Here is an 18,066-nt window from a genome sequence, read left to right on the forward strand (position 1 = left end):
GGGACCGCTTTTCTATCTATCTATCAATCTATCTTCTATCTATCTATCTATCTATCTATCTATCTATCTATCTATCTATCTATCTATCTATCATCTATCTAGCTATCTATCTATCTATCTATCTATCTATCTATCTATCTATCTATCTATCATCTATCTATCTATCTATCTATCTATCTATCTATCTATCTATCTATCTATCTATATCTTTTCAAGGCAGTACTTCCTTCCTGAGATCCTGAGGATTAGATGATACCATGCATGCCCTAAAATGTGATAAATCTACTGCTACTGCAGTACTATTGCTCACTCTTTCCAACACCATGAGGTCATTCACATGACACAATTAGAGCAGCATGGTTCCATGTTCACTCTCATGGTTCCATTCACTGGAATCCCAAGATTTCTAGTTTAGTGGGAATTCCAGATCCCCACTCGAAACTGCCATTTCCAGCATTGAATGGGGTGTCAAAAGTGGAATCATAGCGATATAATGATGTAATGAGAGTGAGACCCACATTTCAGCCATCTTCAACCTCAGCCATGAATTTCATTTCCAAGGTATCTGGAGGTCAAAGAAAACATTGCAGATTTTTAGTTAGAAACCAGTCTTCCTCCCCACCCCATTCTGCCCTGATTTGAGTGCCTTTCACGTGTTTAGTCTTAGTCAGAAAAATGTTGACTTTTACTCTTTCCTGTCTGGCAATGAAACATTCCCCTTCCCCTTTTCTTTTCTGCTTGCTGGAGAAGAGTGAAATAATACTTTAATTTTAGGATCCTTAATTGACAGGGTGGCTTTGCCAGCCAAAAATGGTCAGACTTGGCACCATCCCCAAAATGACTTGTTTTGAGTGGAAGGTGTTAAGGCCAAGTGAAAGGCGGGAGACATCTTCCCAGAAGGGATGAGCTCCTTGCTGTGGATCTGAGCAGACTTTTTGGAGGGTTGAGAAGCAAGGATTATCCAAAATCCAAATGTTAGGACCTGGATTTGGGATCCATCTGATCGTGGAAACGAAGCAATATCAAGCCTGGTTAGAACTTGGTTGGAGCACCACCAAAGAATCCCAAATGGAAGGAAGTGACAAATACACCTCTGAGTCTTCATTGCCCAAGAAAACATATGAAATGCATGGGGTCACCATAAAATGATGGTGTGCAAGAGGTTTTGAATTCAATGTACGGAGACAAGGACCTTGTGCCTGGAACATGCTTTCAGTTGTCCTATGGTGCATCTACACTGCAGAATAGATGCAGTTTGACACTACCTCAACTTAGTTCCATAGCTCTGAGCCGAGTTAAAGTAGTATCAAACTGCATTCATTCTACAGTGTAGATGCACCCCTAGAAGCATCTGCTTCATCACTAATGGAAAGAAGATGCTTGGCTGAACCCCCTTTTGATGTGTTCCTCAAGATGCATAAAAATATCAGCACTATCCTCATTTCAATTTTTCAAAAAGACAGTACAGCAGAACCCTCCCTTGACCATCGTGACATGGAAGACAATCCATCTCTTCCTTAGATCTCTTTGGCCCAAAGTCACCTACCTCAACAATCAGGCATTAAAGCATGAACCACTTTCCGGTTCTCAAGGCGTGTGGGGTTGACTCACTTTGGCTCTGGATGATGTCCATTAATTATGCCTTTGCATATTTTCTGGCAGCTCCCTCATTCCGCAAGATCCAGGACTGACCTAAATTGGATGCGAAAATCCTCTCAAACCCTAGGAAGGGTGTTGCTCTCCAAACAGCTTCGGGGTCATCGGCAGGGCAGGAGCTCATGCAAGAAAGGTCTCCAATGAGAACAAGAAGTGAGGAAGCCAATGTTCTTCTTAAGCTGCTGGGACCTCATAGTGTTCCTCCGCTTGGTTTTCCAAGCTAAACATGGTGGGACTGAGCCAAGGTGAAGATCAGAGACCATCCAGGGGGAAGAAAAGTCATTTGAAGGACACATTCATCTTTCTTTTTCCAATCAGCATCTAGTCATGGTCTTGATGTCATATTCAATGAAGACCTTCATCATAAGATGGGGGAAGCTTATTAATGGAGCCTATCCCCTCCTGGCTCATGATGTTGTATGACTTCATGATTCATCCCATTATTAACTCAATGGTTTTCAGACCTTCTTCTCAAGAAGCATTCAGTAATCCTGGGAGCTTATGAGAAGTTCCTCAAGAAGATGACAGATACATCCTAAAACAATATTTCTCAGCCTGACTGCTCTGAGAGATGATTAATATTTTCTTCCAATGTATTATGAGGGATAGAATATTTTGTGTCGTATTTCTACCAGGTGTTTCTCTCTTTTCTGGAAACTCAGCTAACAGCTAATAGTTCATGGACCTGGTCCATGGACCATCATTTTGCGTAGCACTAGAAGCTTTCCATGGCAATAGCTTGTCCACAAAAAAGTTTCTGGGATATTCTACCCCAGCAACCCAGTTGTGTTATCTCTGAACTGGTATAATATCCCAAGTGCCCCAGGATCTTCTGTAAGGAGTAGGGTTCTTCAAAAGCATGGCTGATCATGTTCTAGATATCCTGGGAGACTTATATAGTTCTCAGGAACCAAAGCAAATGATGACAGTCCTCAAAATGTAAGAAGGAGAGGAGAAAGAATCAAAACAAGAAGTGTAAGGATGTCAAAACATTTCCTCAAAAGCAACCTTAATATTATTAATTTTGTGGGAATGGTCTGGGCATCTGAGGAGCTTCAAGGAGGCTTTGAGGGTCTCACATAGGGATCCCTAGGGCCACATGCAACTGACAAGACACGCTTTTACTGCTCCTGATGTTTAAAGGCATAACACAACTCCAAGTGGTGTTTCTGAGAAAATAAATATTATTGTACAAATGGAGAGATCTAGGAAGCTTTGGATGGCTAGTGGCAAACCTGAGGGCCACAAGATAGGGATTGGGGTCTTTAACACCCAATCATCCCTACAATTCTCACTCCCTATATAGAGGTTGCTAGACTTCCATGGAGCTTTGCTCTGAGCTGTTACAAGGCATGTTGAGGTGAAGAAGGTAAATGTGGGTATCCAGGTGACAATGAAGAGCGACAATAAACAAGGAAAGTGGTTTTCGGGGATGGAAAGCAATGTGTCACTTGGCAACCGGGCCCTGTGATGTCAGGCTGATGTCAGTCGGGCAGGTGGTAACTTTTTCCATCTCTGCTCACAACCGCGGAGGCCTTGTTTGTGTTTACCTTTCTCTCTTCGGCTCCGAAAAGGCCTGCGAGAGGGAAGGCAGCCTCACCTGGCACCTCGTCAATGCCGTGGCAATTGAATCATGACAGAATTAAGGGGACTTGCTGGCCTTAGGGCCCATGGAGGGGACCTAGTTTGGGAAATGCCTTAGGAAAGGAAAAAGGAGCACACAAAGGGTGTCTCATACACACCTTAAAAGCATATTCACCCTCGTGCTGAGGTCAACCATTGCAACACTCATCTGCTAAAGTTGACTGGCGAGAGGCAGATATAAGGACCTTCTTCTTCTTCTGTTCTACTTCTTTTGTTGAAGTTCAGTGTCACCCAAAAACACCCATAACTTGTCCATCATTTAGCTAGAAGCACTAGCCGGATGACCATGACTAAGATCCTACTGAAGGTAGAACAAACATGCTTCTGAGACTAGGAAACAATGGAGCAATGCATCTCAACCCGAGTAAAAGAGATTCCACCTGAATATTAGGAGGAACTTTCTGGTGGCTAGAGTTGTTCTATTGGAAATATTACTGTTGGGAAGTCCATTGGATTCTCCTTTTCTGGAGACCTTTCAACAGAGGTGGGATGGCTGTCAGAGAGGAGGGCTTGGATGGTGTCTTCCTGCGTGGCAGAACAGGGTTGGAATGGATGATCTTTGGTGTCTCTTCCAATTCTAGGATTATCTGCTCTACCAATTAGAACTAATAGGCTCAAACAAGACAAGGCACTGTCTCCCGTAGCAAAATTTGAGGTAGCCATGGTGCCCGTGAGTGAACTTTCTGCAGATTTCACGAAGGAGGAATGGATTAAAAGGCTATTGATAAGGCAAGCAAGAACAATTGAGCCCCACATTTGCAGACTGATTATTTGTGGACTGGATTAATGTGGTTTCATAGAATCATAGAATAGTAGAGTTGGAAGAGACCTAATGGGCCATCCAGTCCAACCCCCTTTTCTTTAGGAATCTTCTGGTCCTCCAGTACAATTCTATGAGGGTTGAATGAAAAGTAATGCCTCCACTTTCATTGCTTCAGTTTGGATAGGAATAAATAATAAATAATAAATCAAATGCAGAAATAATCCTTAGAATGTGCTCTTTAACTACCACTATTCACTTTTCCACATAATCACCAGACAATTGGATACATTTCTGCCAACGATGAACACATTTTCTGAAGCCATCACGGAAGAAGTCGATACTCTGTTTCCACAACCAGCATCTCTCAGGACCCACCGTGCACAGATCTTCCGATGGCCAAGCAAAGCCATAATGTGACCCATACGTTCTTGTGAAATGCCAATTATGCTTGAAATTTCTCTCTGAGTGATACAACAATCGTCCTGAATCAATCTGTCAACTTTTTGCTTGTGAAATTCAGTGGTTGATGTCACAGTACGTCCACCTCTTTGTTTGTCACGCAAGTCAGATGTTCCCACCTCAACATCTTTAAACTTACTTGCCCAACAACGCACAGGACTCACATCAACATAATCCCCAGAAACAGCTTGCATTCTCTGGTGAAACTCCTTTGGGGTGACACCTTCTGCTGTCAAGAATTCAGTGACTGCATGTTGCTTAAGTAGCATTGACCGACCGTCTGCGCAGGGTTCCATACTTCACACTTTAACAACACAACTGTTCAATGCTAAGGCTTCCCCGTCTGCGCAGGGTTCCATACTTCACACTTTAACAACACAACTGTTCAATGCTAAGGCTTCCCCGTCTGCGCAGGGTTCCATACTTCACACTTTAACAACACAACTGTTCAATGCTAAGGCTTCCCCGTCTGCGCAGGGTTCCATACTTCACACTTTAACAACACAACTGTTCAATGCTAAGGCTTCCCCGTCTGCGCAGGGTTCCATACTTCACACTTTAACAACACAACTGTTCAATGCTAAGGCTTCCCCGTCTGCGCAGGGTTCCATACTTCACACTTTAACAACACAACCGTTCAATGCTAAGGCTTCCCGCCAAATGGAACTAACTGTAGAGGAGAGTCTACTGAACGAGCCAGGACCTGCCGCACACCACGACTGCCATCTGTTGAGGAGTTACGAAGGTGGAGGCATGACTTTTCTTTCAACCCCTGTGCGATCAACTCTACTGTGAATTTCCTAACACCAGCGTGGAGATCTGTTGTGCTCAAGATATGCATCTCTCTGTCTCTTTCTTTCTTTCTTTCTTTCTTTCTTTCTTTCTTTCTTTCTTTCTTTCTTTCTTTCTTTTTTTCTTTCTTTTTTCTTTCTTTCTTGCTTGCTTGCTTGCTTGCTTGCTTGCTTGCTTTCTTGCTTTATTTCTCTGTTTTTTTTTCCACTTTCTCCACTCCTAGTTAGCTTAGCTAAATCTTCCCCATCCCTGACTACAACATACTGATTCCTTCAAAACCGTTTCCTCCATTAAGAGTCAGCTCTTCCCTCCCAAATCCAGACTTGACATCTTTATCAATTGCCTTCAAGGCCACTCCCAGGTCTCAGAGGTTATCCAGTTTCCCTTCCATCCCATCCCTTCAGGAGCATAATATTCATCAGAACCATCCCAGAAATGGAACAAACAATTCCAGCTGCATAGGGCAAGGACTGGTCTAGCAAACTGCAAATCTCCCTTCCAGCGTTGTTTCCTTTCGGAGAGGCTTGGTGGAGAGGAAAGGCTTATTCAGCAATTCTGTTGACTCCCTTGCATTTTGAAGCAAAAAAATTGTGGGAAAATGTGGTGAGTGGGGAAGAAGAACCTGAAAGTGCAATACCTGAAAGGGCAATAGCTGCTATAGTAATAGTGTCTTACTCATGTGCAAATTCCCCTACTGTTTTGTCCAAAGTGGATCTGCAGAAGGGGAGTTTGGCAACCAGTGCTATTTCATATATGGATGCTCCTTGCATTGTGCATTGCGTTACACATTCAGTTGTGCAAAATTCATAGAATCCTAGAGTTGGAAGAGACCTCACGGGCCATCCAGTCCAACCCCATTCAGCCAAGAAGCAGGAAAATCACATTCAAAGTACCCCTGACAGATGGCCATCTAGCCTCCAAAGAAGGAGCCTCCACCACACTCCGTGGCAGAGAGTTCCACTGCCGAATAGCTCTCATAGTTAGGAAGTTCTTCCTAATGTTCAGGTGAATGTTTTGTGTCACACAATCAAACTGAGATTCTATACATGTTGTTTAACATCTACATGAAACCGCTGGGAGAGATCATCCAGAGTTTTGGAGTTAAGATGGAGGTACTACTGGTCAGTTGTAGGGCTGATCAGGATATTGGGTTATAACCTGTGCTGGATGAAGGTACAGGATTGCAACCTGGGGGGGCCTCCTGGACTCAGCACTGACCCTGGAGGCCCAGGTATCGGTGGTGGCCAGGAGGACCTTCTCACAGTTAAAGCTTGTGTGCCACCTGTGCCCATACCTTGGTAAGCTTGATCTGGCCATGGTAGTACAGTACATGCCTTAGTCACATCCAGGCTAGACTACTGTATGTGGGGCTGCCCCAGAAGAGCGTTTGGTAACTGCAACCAGTACAAAGGTCAGTGGCTAGACTGCTAACAGGAACGGGATATAATGAAATAATGACCCCACTTCTGAAACAGCTACACTGGCTACCAGTTTGTTTCCAGGTGCAATTCAAGTTATAAAGCCCTAAATGGTTTGGGCCCAGCCTACTTGAGGGACCATATCTCCTCCTATGAGCCCACACGAGTCCTGAGATCATCAGGAGAGGCCCTCCTCTCAGTCCCACCACCATCACGCTTGGTGGGAACAAGAGAGAGGGCCTTTGTGGTGGAACTCCCTCTCCAAAGAAGTATGCTCGACTTCCTTGCTTTTGGCCTTTCACTCCCAAGTGAAAACCTTCTAATGGAAGCAGGCCTTCCCAGATAACACACAAAACTAGTCACTTTGTTCAGATAAGGCCTCAAGGCTCATGTAGCCAGAGTTATAGAGCTCTGGATGGTTCTGTTTATATTTAATGTGGTAGGATAACCTCAGTGGCTGGAAGTGTAGAATTTTATAACTGTTAATGATATATGTGTTTTTATGCTTATTTATAGTCATGTAATTTGGGTCTGGGCCCCTGGTGGTGGCACAGTGCGTTAAAGCGCTGAGCTGCTGAACTTGCAGACCGAAAGGTCTCAGGTTCAAATCCCAGGAGCGGAATGAGTGCCCGCTGTTAGCCCCAGCTCCTGCCAACCTAGCAGTTCGAAAACACGCAAATGTGAGTAGATCAATAGGTACCGCTCTGGCGGGAAGGTAACGGTGCTCCATGCAGTCATGGCGGTCACATGACCTTGGAGGTGTCTACGGACAATGCCGGCTCTTCGGCTTAGAAATGGAGATGAGCACCAACCCCCAGAGTCGGTCACGACTGGACTTAATGTCAGGGGAAACCTTTACCTTTACATAATTTGGGTCTGCATAATGTGTTGATATGTTGGGGGTTGAGGGATAAGGATTTTGTATTGTGTATTTGTTTGTGGTTTTATGTACGCTGATTTGAGTTCTATTCATGGGAGAAAGACAGGATAAAATTAAACAAATATAACAACAACAACAACAACAACATGCTTGTGTAGTATAAATTATGAGTGTATTGGCAATGGTTGTGTTATGTCACCTTCCACTTCATACTATAACTGCTCATCTACCTTTGTGCCTGCTGATTCTTCCTGCTTCTTGGCATGGGGTTGGACTGGATGGCCCAGGAGGTCTCTTCCAACTCTATAATTCTATGATTCTTCCATGATTCTCCAGTTCAATCTCTAAGTCAAAAAGCAAGCCTTGGGACTGAAGGGAGAATGGCTGGAACCGAATGGGAGCAACCAGTCCCAAAGAGAGGTTTCCGTTCGGCAGACGTGGAGTATTTTTCCCAGGGGTCGTAACAATGCCCAAAGGACCGACCCACCCACAGAGTGCTGCCAACTTTCTCCCCACCCAGTCCAGTTCTCACAATGATGGCACGATGATGCTTTCTGCTATTCCCATCACGGGAGAGATAAACACGGAACCAAAAGAAAAACAAGCCCAGCAACAGTCGGGCATCTGGACCCAAAGAAATAAAATAAAAGCAGTGAGAACCATGAGTCATAAAAGGGTCGGTTATTACAAACAATTGCCTCTCAAACATCCTGGACTTGTTTCCTTTAATGATTTCCTTTGCCTTAAAGAGGAGGGTTGAGGAGGGGATGCTCCTTGTTGTTGGTGTGTGTGTGTGTGTGTGTGTGTGTGTGTGTGTGTGTGTAATGCAACGCTAGTAACATAAGATTGTGTGCTCCTCCTTTTCCTTTCTTGGTGGAAAAAGACATCTGGGCAGATCAGAGCTGCAGAAAGATTTGACAATCAGCTAAGTGTGCATCCACACTGCAGAATAATTGCATTTTGATGCCACTTTAATGGATTTGGAACTCCGGAAATTGCACAAATCCTCCTTTACAGAAACGGGTAAAGCTCTTGTAAACCTACACCTCCCAGGATCCCATAGCATTGAGCCATGATGGTTAAAGTGGTGTTAAACCACATTAATTCTATAGTGCAGATGCACCCAAAGGAATTCTGAGATGGTGGTGCCAAAATAAGTAACTTTTTCCATTTCTGACCATTGCTGCTTATGGCCATGCCAGCTGGGAAAATTTAAGGAATTGCTGTCCAATAGGAACTTTCCTAAAAGCACCTCTGCTTGAACCAGAGTTGCCATTTTGCAAATGCAAGCTCCAAATTTACAAATGTTTCCCTTTATCAGAAGCTGTAAAAAGAAACCCTGAGACAAATAAAATATGGATATTGCCCTTTGCGTGTCCCCGGGCGGAGCGTTGGAGAAATCCATTTGGGAGGCTTTCCCCTGCAAAGTGGGAACTGCAGCCGAGGCAGGAATGCGGCAAAGCCGCTCCGAGACCCCTGTTCATAAAAAGGTCCCTCATAAAAACTTAATTAATGTGTACATGACCAAAGAATAACTCCGTAAAAAGGGCCGAAAGGCAAGCCGTGCGTCGGGAGAGCGGAAATCGCTTTCCAAGGGCCTATGCCTTGGGCTCACCATGGGCGAATTGCCGCTTTTTTTTATGGAGTCCGTGAAATGATTTCATAAGGCCTTTCCTCTTTTTTTGTTGCAAAAAAGCTAGAAAAATAAAAGCTGTAATATATGAAAAATGATACTTATTAGCAATAACAAATTAACTCTGGCAAATTTTACAGGGGTTTTCGGTTATATTAACGTACAAGCGACATCCTTGGGATTATTTTACGGGTTCGTTACAAGCTGCAAAGAGTGGATGGGAGAGGCCTTGCATTGGAGAGCAACTTGGCACCACTGGACCATGAACTTTAGAGTAGACGAGGAAGACATTGAAACACTTTTAAAGAGTTTCCATCCATTGCTTTAGTCAATTTGGATGGAGACTGTGGTCCAGGAATTCAAAGAAGACCAGGACTTGGAAAGACAGCCAAGAAGAAACTAGACAAGATGATGAAGTATTAGTTTCAATCAATGAATGTGTTGTCGAAGGCTTTCATGGCCAGAACCGCTGGGTTGCTGAGAGTTTTCTGTGCTATATGGCCATGTTCCAGAAACATTCTCTCCTGACGTTTTGCCCACATTTATATCAGGGTTATGAGGTCTGTTGGAAACTAGGCAAGTGGGATTTATATATCTGTGGAAGGTCCAGGGTGGGAGAAAGAACTCTTGTCTGTTTGAGGCAAGTATGAATGTTGCAATTGGCCACCTTGATTAGCATTGAATAGCCTTTCAGCTTCAAGGTCTGGCTGCTTCCTGCCTGGGGGAATCCTTTGTTGGGAGGTGTTAGCTGACCCTGATTGATTCATGTGATCCTTGTGTGACTGTGGAGCAGAACAAACAACTCTGCATATGTATGCTTGCCCACAATGTCCTGCCTCAGGTACAGAGGAGGAGTTGTTTAAAACTACGGACAATGTGGTCGCTGTTGCCCGCTTTTGGTCTAAAACTATTTAGCTGCTTGTGATTTCCTTTATTTCATCACTTTTAAATTTATTCATTATGCAGTGCCTTTGACATGAAATAAATAAATTGATTCATGTCTGGAATCCCTCTGCTTTCTGAGTGGCGTTCTCTAAAATCAGGACAGGAAATAAAGAACACTCAGAAAACAGGAGAATTCCAGACATGAATTAATTAAGGGAAGGAATAATCTCACTATATCCTACACTGGTGGTGAATGCTTCATCTGGAGAACCTCACTCAGTTCTGGGTTCCTCATTTTGAGGACCTCATCACACAAGAGCTTGGATCCACTTTAAATCCACTTTAGGAAGGAAGCTTTAACAGCTCAGCCAGATAGGGCCTGGGTCTCACCAAACTACAGACAGGAGGAGGACACAGAAACTGGGTTTAAAGTGGATTCATGCTGTAGTGTGATGAGGCACTAAGAGCCAAGTTGGAGCAGATTCAAAGAGGATGAGAAGAAGTATGCAGAGTGAAACAGATGAAGAGAGAAGGTTAGGGTTTGGACATGTTCAGCTTGCAGAAGAGAAGACCAAGGGTTGACCTGGTTGCCCTCCATAAACACCTCAAGGGCTGCCCCCGTGAAGAAGAACCAAGGTAGATTTAATGGCTTGAAGTTGCAGGAGGATAGATTTAGATTGAACCTTAGAATGAATCTGTTGATGGTAAGAATCAAACCAATTGCTTAGGGAGATGATAGGGTCTTCTTCTCTGGACATCTCCAAAAGGAAGTTGGAGAGCTCCCAACTGGGGTTGCTTTAGCTCAGGCATAGGCCAACTTTGGACCTCCATCCAGATGTTTTGGACTTCAACTATTTAATGGCTGCTAGGAATTGTGGGAGTTCAAGTCCAAAACATCTGGAGGGTTGAAGTTTGCCCATGCCTGCTTTAGCTAAAGATCCTGCTTTGAGAAAAATATTGTTGGACTCCATGTCTCATGAAGCCTCTTCTACCTCTAGGAGTTTATGAATCTCTCATCCAATTGCCCTATCATATGGGAGATTCTGGGAACCGTAACCCAACAAATAGTTTCCCCACACTTCCATGAAAAGGCATACATAATGAAGGCCAACATACACCATTTAGAGTTGGATGTCGTGCCGCAGAGCTTGGAGAAGTTACTTTAGAGAGAGCGCTGCAACGTTCAATCTCCCACGGTTGGGAGATGCCTGGAACCGGGATATCTCTGCCAAATCAAGACGAGAAACCGGCCTTCTTCTGTACATTAAGAACCTGAAATGTAAACTTGCGAAAGCAAACCGCTGAAGTGGATTGGGCTGGCTGCCTTTTTCCGACCCACTCGGCCTGTTATGAGAGGAAGAGAATTTGAGAGGTCGAACATGACCCGAGATCTGACTTGGATTTATTTCTCCTGGCTCCTTGCAGCTCCTTATTTTCCCCCTGACTTTCCTAGGAGAGAAACACAGACTTATTCTCCCGTTTAGCCTTATTCCTCTCTCTTTTCAATAAATATACCGTGTCCGGATTTACAGTCTTGGGTAAGGCAAGCTGGGCTATTCTTCGCTTGCCAGGGTTAGTGAGGCTGGGGCGCTGGAAGCAAAGAAAGGAGAAAAACTTCGCGGCTCCATCTTTTTTTGTTATGTCTCGCACATTTCGGGCCAAGTCCCCGACAGCGTTTGGCTCGGGTTTGTGCCGCGTCAAAAAAAGAATGAAATGTCAAGCATGTGATTAGAAGGAATATCCATTTGATCTATTTATTTGGCTTCTAGCAGGTCTAGCCCTGCCGCGGAACCTGGGACCAAGTTGCTGAGATGATTCGCAGACTTCCAAAGTTGCCTCAGATGAACTTGAATGGGATGGAGCTGCACCCAAATTCTACTCATTTCTCTTTGTGTGCATCTATACTGCATTCTACAGTGCATTCTACACTGTAGAATCAATGCAGATTGACACCACTTGAACACCACTCAATTTTTTTTTCGTGTCAGGAGCAACTGGAGTTGCTTCTGGAGTGAAAGAATTGGCCATCTGCAAGGACGTTGCCCAGGGGACGCCCAGATGTTTTGATGTTTTTACCATCCTTGTGGGAGGCTTCTCTCATGTCCCCGCATGGAGCTGGAGCTGATAGAAGGAGCTCATCCGCACTTTCCCCGGGTGGAATTCGAACCTGGCAGCTTTCAGGTCAGCAACCCAACCTTCAAGTCACGAGGCTTTTATCCCCTAGGCCACCAGAGGCTCCTAATAACCTAAGGTACAATGGGATTTGTAGTTTGTTGAGGCACCAGCCTTCTTAGAGAAGGTTAAAGGGCTTGTGAAACTACAACCCTCATGAATCATAGAATCAAAGAGATGAAAGAGACGTTCTGGGCCATCCAGTCCAACCCCATTCTGTCAAGAAGCAGGAAAATTACATTCAAAGCAGCCCCAACAGATGGCCATCCAGCCTCTACTTTAAAGCCTCCAAAGAAGGAGCCTCCACAACACTCTGCAGCAGAGAGTTCCACTGCTGAACAGCTTTCTCACAGTGAGGAAGTTCTTCCTCATGTTCAGGTAGAATCTCCTCTCCTATAGTTTGAAGCCATTGTTCCATTGCATCCTAGTCTCCAGTTGACTTCCTCTCAACTCTTAATCCATGGCCCTCGTCATGTCTCCTCTATGGCTTCTCTTCTGCAGGCTAAATATGCCCAGCTCTTTCAGCCACTCCTCATAGGGCTTGTTCCCCAGACCCTTGATCATTTTAGTTGCCCTCCTCTGAACACATTTCAGCTTAGAGTCAACATCTCCCTTAATTGTGATGCCCAGAATTCCAGGTGTGGTCCTACCAAGGCAGAATAGCATGACTTCCCTGGATCTAGACACTAGACTCCTATTGATGCAGGTCAAAATCCCATTGGCTTTTTGAGCTGCCGCGTCACATTGTTGGCTCATGTTCACCTTCCTCCCCACAAGGACTCCAAGATCCTTTTCACATGTATTACTGTCGAGCCAAGTGTTTCCCATTCTGTATTTTTGCATTTCATCTGTTCTGCCTAAGTGGAGACTCTTGCATTTGTCCCTGTTGAACTTCATTTTGTTAGCTCTGGCCAATCATCTCTCTAATTCTTCAGTGTAGATGCACCTTTACTCCCATATTACTTCCCCTGTTTTGAATTTTCCAGGCAATCTGTTTTTCTGTTGTCACTTGGAGACCATCCATGTTGCGGAGCTACAGTCAATCATCCACATTTGCAGATTTCACTTTTGAGGATTGAATAATGAATGAATTTAATTAATAGGCCCTCTCTAGTAATCTCTAGATCCCCCAGTGCAACTCTGTTGTCAACTTCCACCAAACACTGAACATCAAACAGAAATAGAAGACCTACAAATGCCTAGAGAAGGAATCTTTAGCTCTTCCAGTGCAACTCTACATATGGGTTACTTTCTTGAAATAATTGGCTTCCAAAGTATATAACATTTGCCTTACTGGATGGTGATATCAGACCATCTTACTCTGGTGTCCTGTTTTCACAATAATGGCCAAGAAAATAAAATCTGGGATACTTTAACTTTGTTTAGATGCCTTTTTGGAACCGACTAGACACATTTATGGAAGATGGATACAAGACCTCTGATAACTGAACCTCTGGGTTCAGTGGAAACCGAGGAACATCAAACAATGACCAGCAAATGCAAAGCATCCTAGATTTATCATATTCTGGAAACAGGACAATGGAGCAAGATGATCAGATGGCCCCATCCAGCAAGGCAATTTTAATATTCTTAGGTGGCCAATTATTCTGAGAAAGCAGCTCCATATGTATGAACCGGGCAGGAGGCCCCCATTTCTGCAGAGAAGAAATATTATTGCAATGCATGCAACTACCTATCACCTCCATTTTTATACACAAAATGATTTCATCCGTAAACTGTGGGTAATATGTGGAGACTTAAGTAAGCTTAACTGGGGACTACATCATGCCCATTAGCAATATCAATTCTGGTCAAATCCCCCCGGGAACCTTCGCCTGGGATTTTTAGATTGTAAAACCAAATAGCCACAATATCCTGATATCCCAAAAGGAGCGGATCGGCTATGGAGGTGATAGCCCAGGTGGTTGTGTTTTGGGGTCCAAGAATTCATTCGAGGGGTGATGGCTTGCCAAAAAGACACGGGAGGTTTCTGGTCAAGGGGCCAAATTCTGGAGGGAAGGAGGCTGGGGCTCGGAGAAGGAAGGATTTGTATGAAGACGTTTGCAAGAAAAGCATGTACCATTTATATCTTTTCCAGCCTAGAATGCTCCAGCTGGCTTTTTCCGTGCTGAGAGTATAGGTTCAAGGAAGTCTGGAAAATGACTTGAATGCCTGGAAAGACTTCTTCTCATTTCTGCTTCTTAAACTGTGAATCCTGGCCCCAAATGTGGCCCCCTCACTCGATTTTGGGGTTCCAAAAATTTTGGCAAGAGTAAAAGGTATTTGAACGCCACCTAGTGGCTGTTTTAGACATTTACATGAATCCATCACGCAGCGTTTACAGTGAACAATAGGGTTGTGCTCGGATTTCGTTTCCCCCATTTCATCCGGTACCTTTGCGTTGTGACTCAGCCTTTGTGTGACTCTGATGAGGATTCTGGGATGCAGTTTCAAGATGATGGGATTCAGGTTCAGGATGAGTTTCAAGATGATTCTGATGGGACTTATGGGATTCAGGTACAGAGTGTTCCTGCTGTGGGAGATGAGGAGCAGGGAGACGGCTTTCCCATGGGAAGAAATGATGTTGTTACTGATGATGGTTTTCAGGTGCAAGAAGCAGAAAGGGAGAGTAGCTCCCAGCCTGATAACACTAACAAGCCCTGTGGCCTTGAAAGCGAAAGCAATGAGGCTGCTTCTCTAGATCGGGCTAGTCGTCTGGAATTTCGGGGGTTGTGCAGAAGTCTCAGAATAGCAAAAAAAGAGAGAGGTCAAAGGGCAAAGAAATGCCTTTATGTTATGCTATTAAAACAGTCTGGCCTATTAATTGGACAACTAATAGCCTTGCAGGTATAGGATAGCCGTTCATAGCATTTCTCATCCAAAGCTAGGGCTAATGGGAGCTGAAGTCCAGTGCCACCCAAAGAGCTACAAATTGGCCATCGCTAGAGTTTTGACTGTGGCCAAAATGTAGTGCAAATCTACACTTACGTGGTCGTACTATTGCACTACCCTTCTGAAGACCAGCATTGTGCAACCAGTTGTGTATTTGCTAGTGTGCCTTTGACCATTTGCTCACCCTCCTCTGAACATATTCCAGTTTGTCAATATCTTTCCTGGACTGTGGTGCCCAGAACTGGACATGGTTTTATTCCAGGTAAGTTCTGAAAAAAGCAGAAAAGAACAGGACTCTTACTTCCCTTCACTGAGACACTGCAGTACTATAGATGTAACCTATTTATTACATTCGCTTTTTTAACTACAGCATTGCAATGTCGACTCATGTTCAGCTTGAGACATCAAGACTTCTTTCATACCTACTGCTGTCAAGCTACAATCCCCATCCTGTGTCTGGGCTGTACTTCTGCCTAAGCGTAGCACCTTACACCCTCTCTAATCAATGGCTAGATGTTCTCCTCAATCGATGTTCTTCTACCAGACTTAATGATTCTGGATGTTCAACAAGAAACACATTTTTGGAAAACAGGGCCCTCCATTGTCCTGATTTCCACTCGAAGAAGAAGAAGAAGAAGAAGAAGAAGAAGAAGAAGAAGAAAGCACCCAGCCCTAAAAAAGAGGTCAGCACATCTCCCAGTGGCAAAAAACACCTCTTCATCTTTGTCGGTGCTGACAAATTCATTGTGTTTGGATTCTTCTCTTCCTACTCACTTCTGAAAGGCAGCCCCACCTCCATCCCCTCCCACTGATTTTCCATAACACTGGCTCACAAAATGTGTACGGAGAAAAATTGGCCAAGGAAAACGATATTCCTGAAATGTCAAGAACATGCTCAGGAGATGAAAGTCTCCATTCTTCCCATGCGATCTCATTATAATTGGATAGGATGGGAAGGGGAGAATGAGACCCTTCATCTTTTCTTTTCTTTGCTTCCTCCTCATCCTCTTCTGGCTTGGAAGTTTTAAGAGAAACCCTTTTTTAATTGCAGAATTCATGTCAGCAGCCAATGGGAGCTGGCTGGTCTGGAGGCTGTTTTCCCCATGTGTTCCTTCCCAATCGGTTGGTACCAGCCAACAGTTTCCCCCAATCGCAGGAAGGCAGCCAAAATAAGGAGGCATCCATCATTCCCACACTTTATTATTTCAAGTGGAAACAATGGGTCATCGTCAAGTGGCTGCTGCGGAGGAGACTCCCTTTTGCTTGCTTTCTTCCCTGCACTCCACCCTCGCCTTGAACGTTGTAAAATGAGATCTGCAATGCTCCAGACAATGATGAAATGTGTAGCCTTTTGACAACAGTGTTCTTGAATGACTTAGGAACATAGTAGTGAGATGGTAGAAGAAGAAGCAGGCACAGCTCCCTCATGTCTAGGCCTAGAAGGAGATGGAAATCCCTTTCTATATCCCAACTGCCAATTCCCTGGCCTCAGAGGGAAAGAAGAAGAGGAAGACACAGTTCCGCTATGCCTAGACTCAAAGCAGATGAAAGGTCCTATCTCCAACCCAACAACCACTGCCCTGGACCAGAAGTAAATGGAAGTCCCCCCGCCCCCCTCATTACAACTGCCTAGGCCCAGAAGCAGATGAAAGGCCCTCCTTTCATCCCAACTGCCAATGCCCTGACCATGGAGGTAGAGAAGAAGAGGCAGGCCTATTTCCAACATGCTTAGGCTCAGGAGGAGATTAAAGGTCCTCTCTCCAACCCAACAGCCACTGCCCTGACCCAAGAGAGAGAGAAAAGGCAGGGACAGGTCCATCGGTTCTAGACTCAGACACAGATGAAAGGCCTTCCCTTCATCCCAACTGCCACTGCCCTGATCATGGAGGTAGAGAAGAAGAGACAGGCTTATTTCCATCATGCTCAGGCTCAAGAGGAGATTAAACACTCTTTCTTCATTCCAACTGCCATTGCCCTGGCTTCAGGGGAAAGAAGAGGCAGGCACAATTCCCTCATGCCTAGACTGAAAGCAGATGAAAGGTCCTCTCTCCAACCCAACAGCCACTGTCTTGGACAAGAAGGAAATGGAGGTCCCCCTGCTCCACTCATTACAACTGCCTAGGCCCAGAAGCAGATGAAAGGTCCTCTCTCCAACCCAACAGCCACTGCCCTGGACCACAAGGAAATGGAAGTCCCCCTGCCCCCCTCATTACAACAGAAGCAGATGAAAGGCCCTCGCTTCATCCCAACTGCCACTGCCCTGACCATGGAGGTAGAGAAGAAGAGGCAGGACTATTTCCAACATGCTTAAGCTCAAGACTCCAACCCAACAGCCACTGCCCTGGACAATAAGGAAATAGATGTCCCTCCCTTCATTGCAACTGCCTAGGTCCAGAAACAGGTGAAAGGTCCTCTCTCCTTTTGAACAGCACTTCCCTGGCCCAAGAAAGAGAGAAAAGGCAGCCACAGGTCAATTGGTTCTAGACACAGACACAGATGAAAAGCCTACCCTTCATTCCAACTGCCACTGCCCTGACTATGAAGGTAGAGAAGAAGAGGCAGCCCTGTTTCCATCATGCTTAGGCTCAAGAGGAGATGAAACACTCTTTTTCCATCCCAACTGCCACTGGTTTGGCCTTGGACGGAGATGAGAAGAGGCAGGCACTGCTCCTGCCTAGGCCTAGAAGCAGATGAAGGCACAGGTCTAGACCCAGAAGCAGATCCCAACTGCCACTGCCCTGACCGTGGAAGAAGAGAATAAGAGGCAATCACAGTTCCATCATGTCTGAGACTAGAAGCAGATGAAAGGCCATTTCTTTAACCCAACTGCCACTGCCCTGCTGTCAGAGTTGGAGAAGAGGAGGCATAGAAG

Source organism: Anolis carolinensis, chromosome 6 (genome assembly GCF_035594765.1).
Source record: "Anolis carolinensis isolate JA03-04 chromosome 6, rAnoCar3.1.pri, whole genome shotgun sequence".
NCBI classification, from domain to species: domain Eukaryota; kingdom Metazoa; phylum Chordata; class Lepidosauria; order Squamata; family Dactyloidae; genus Anolis; species Anolis carolinensis.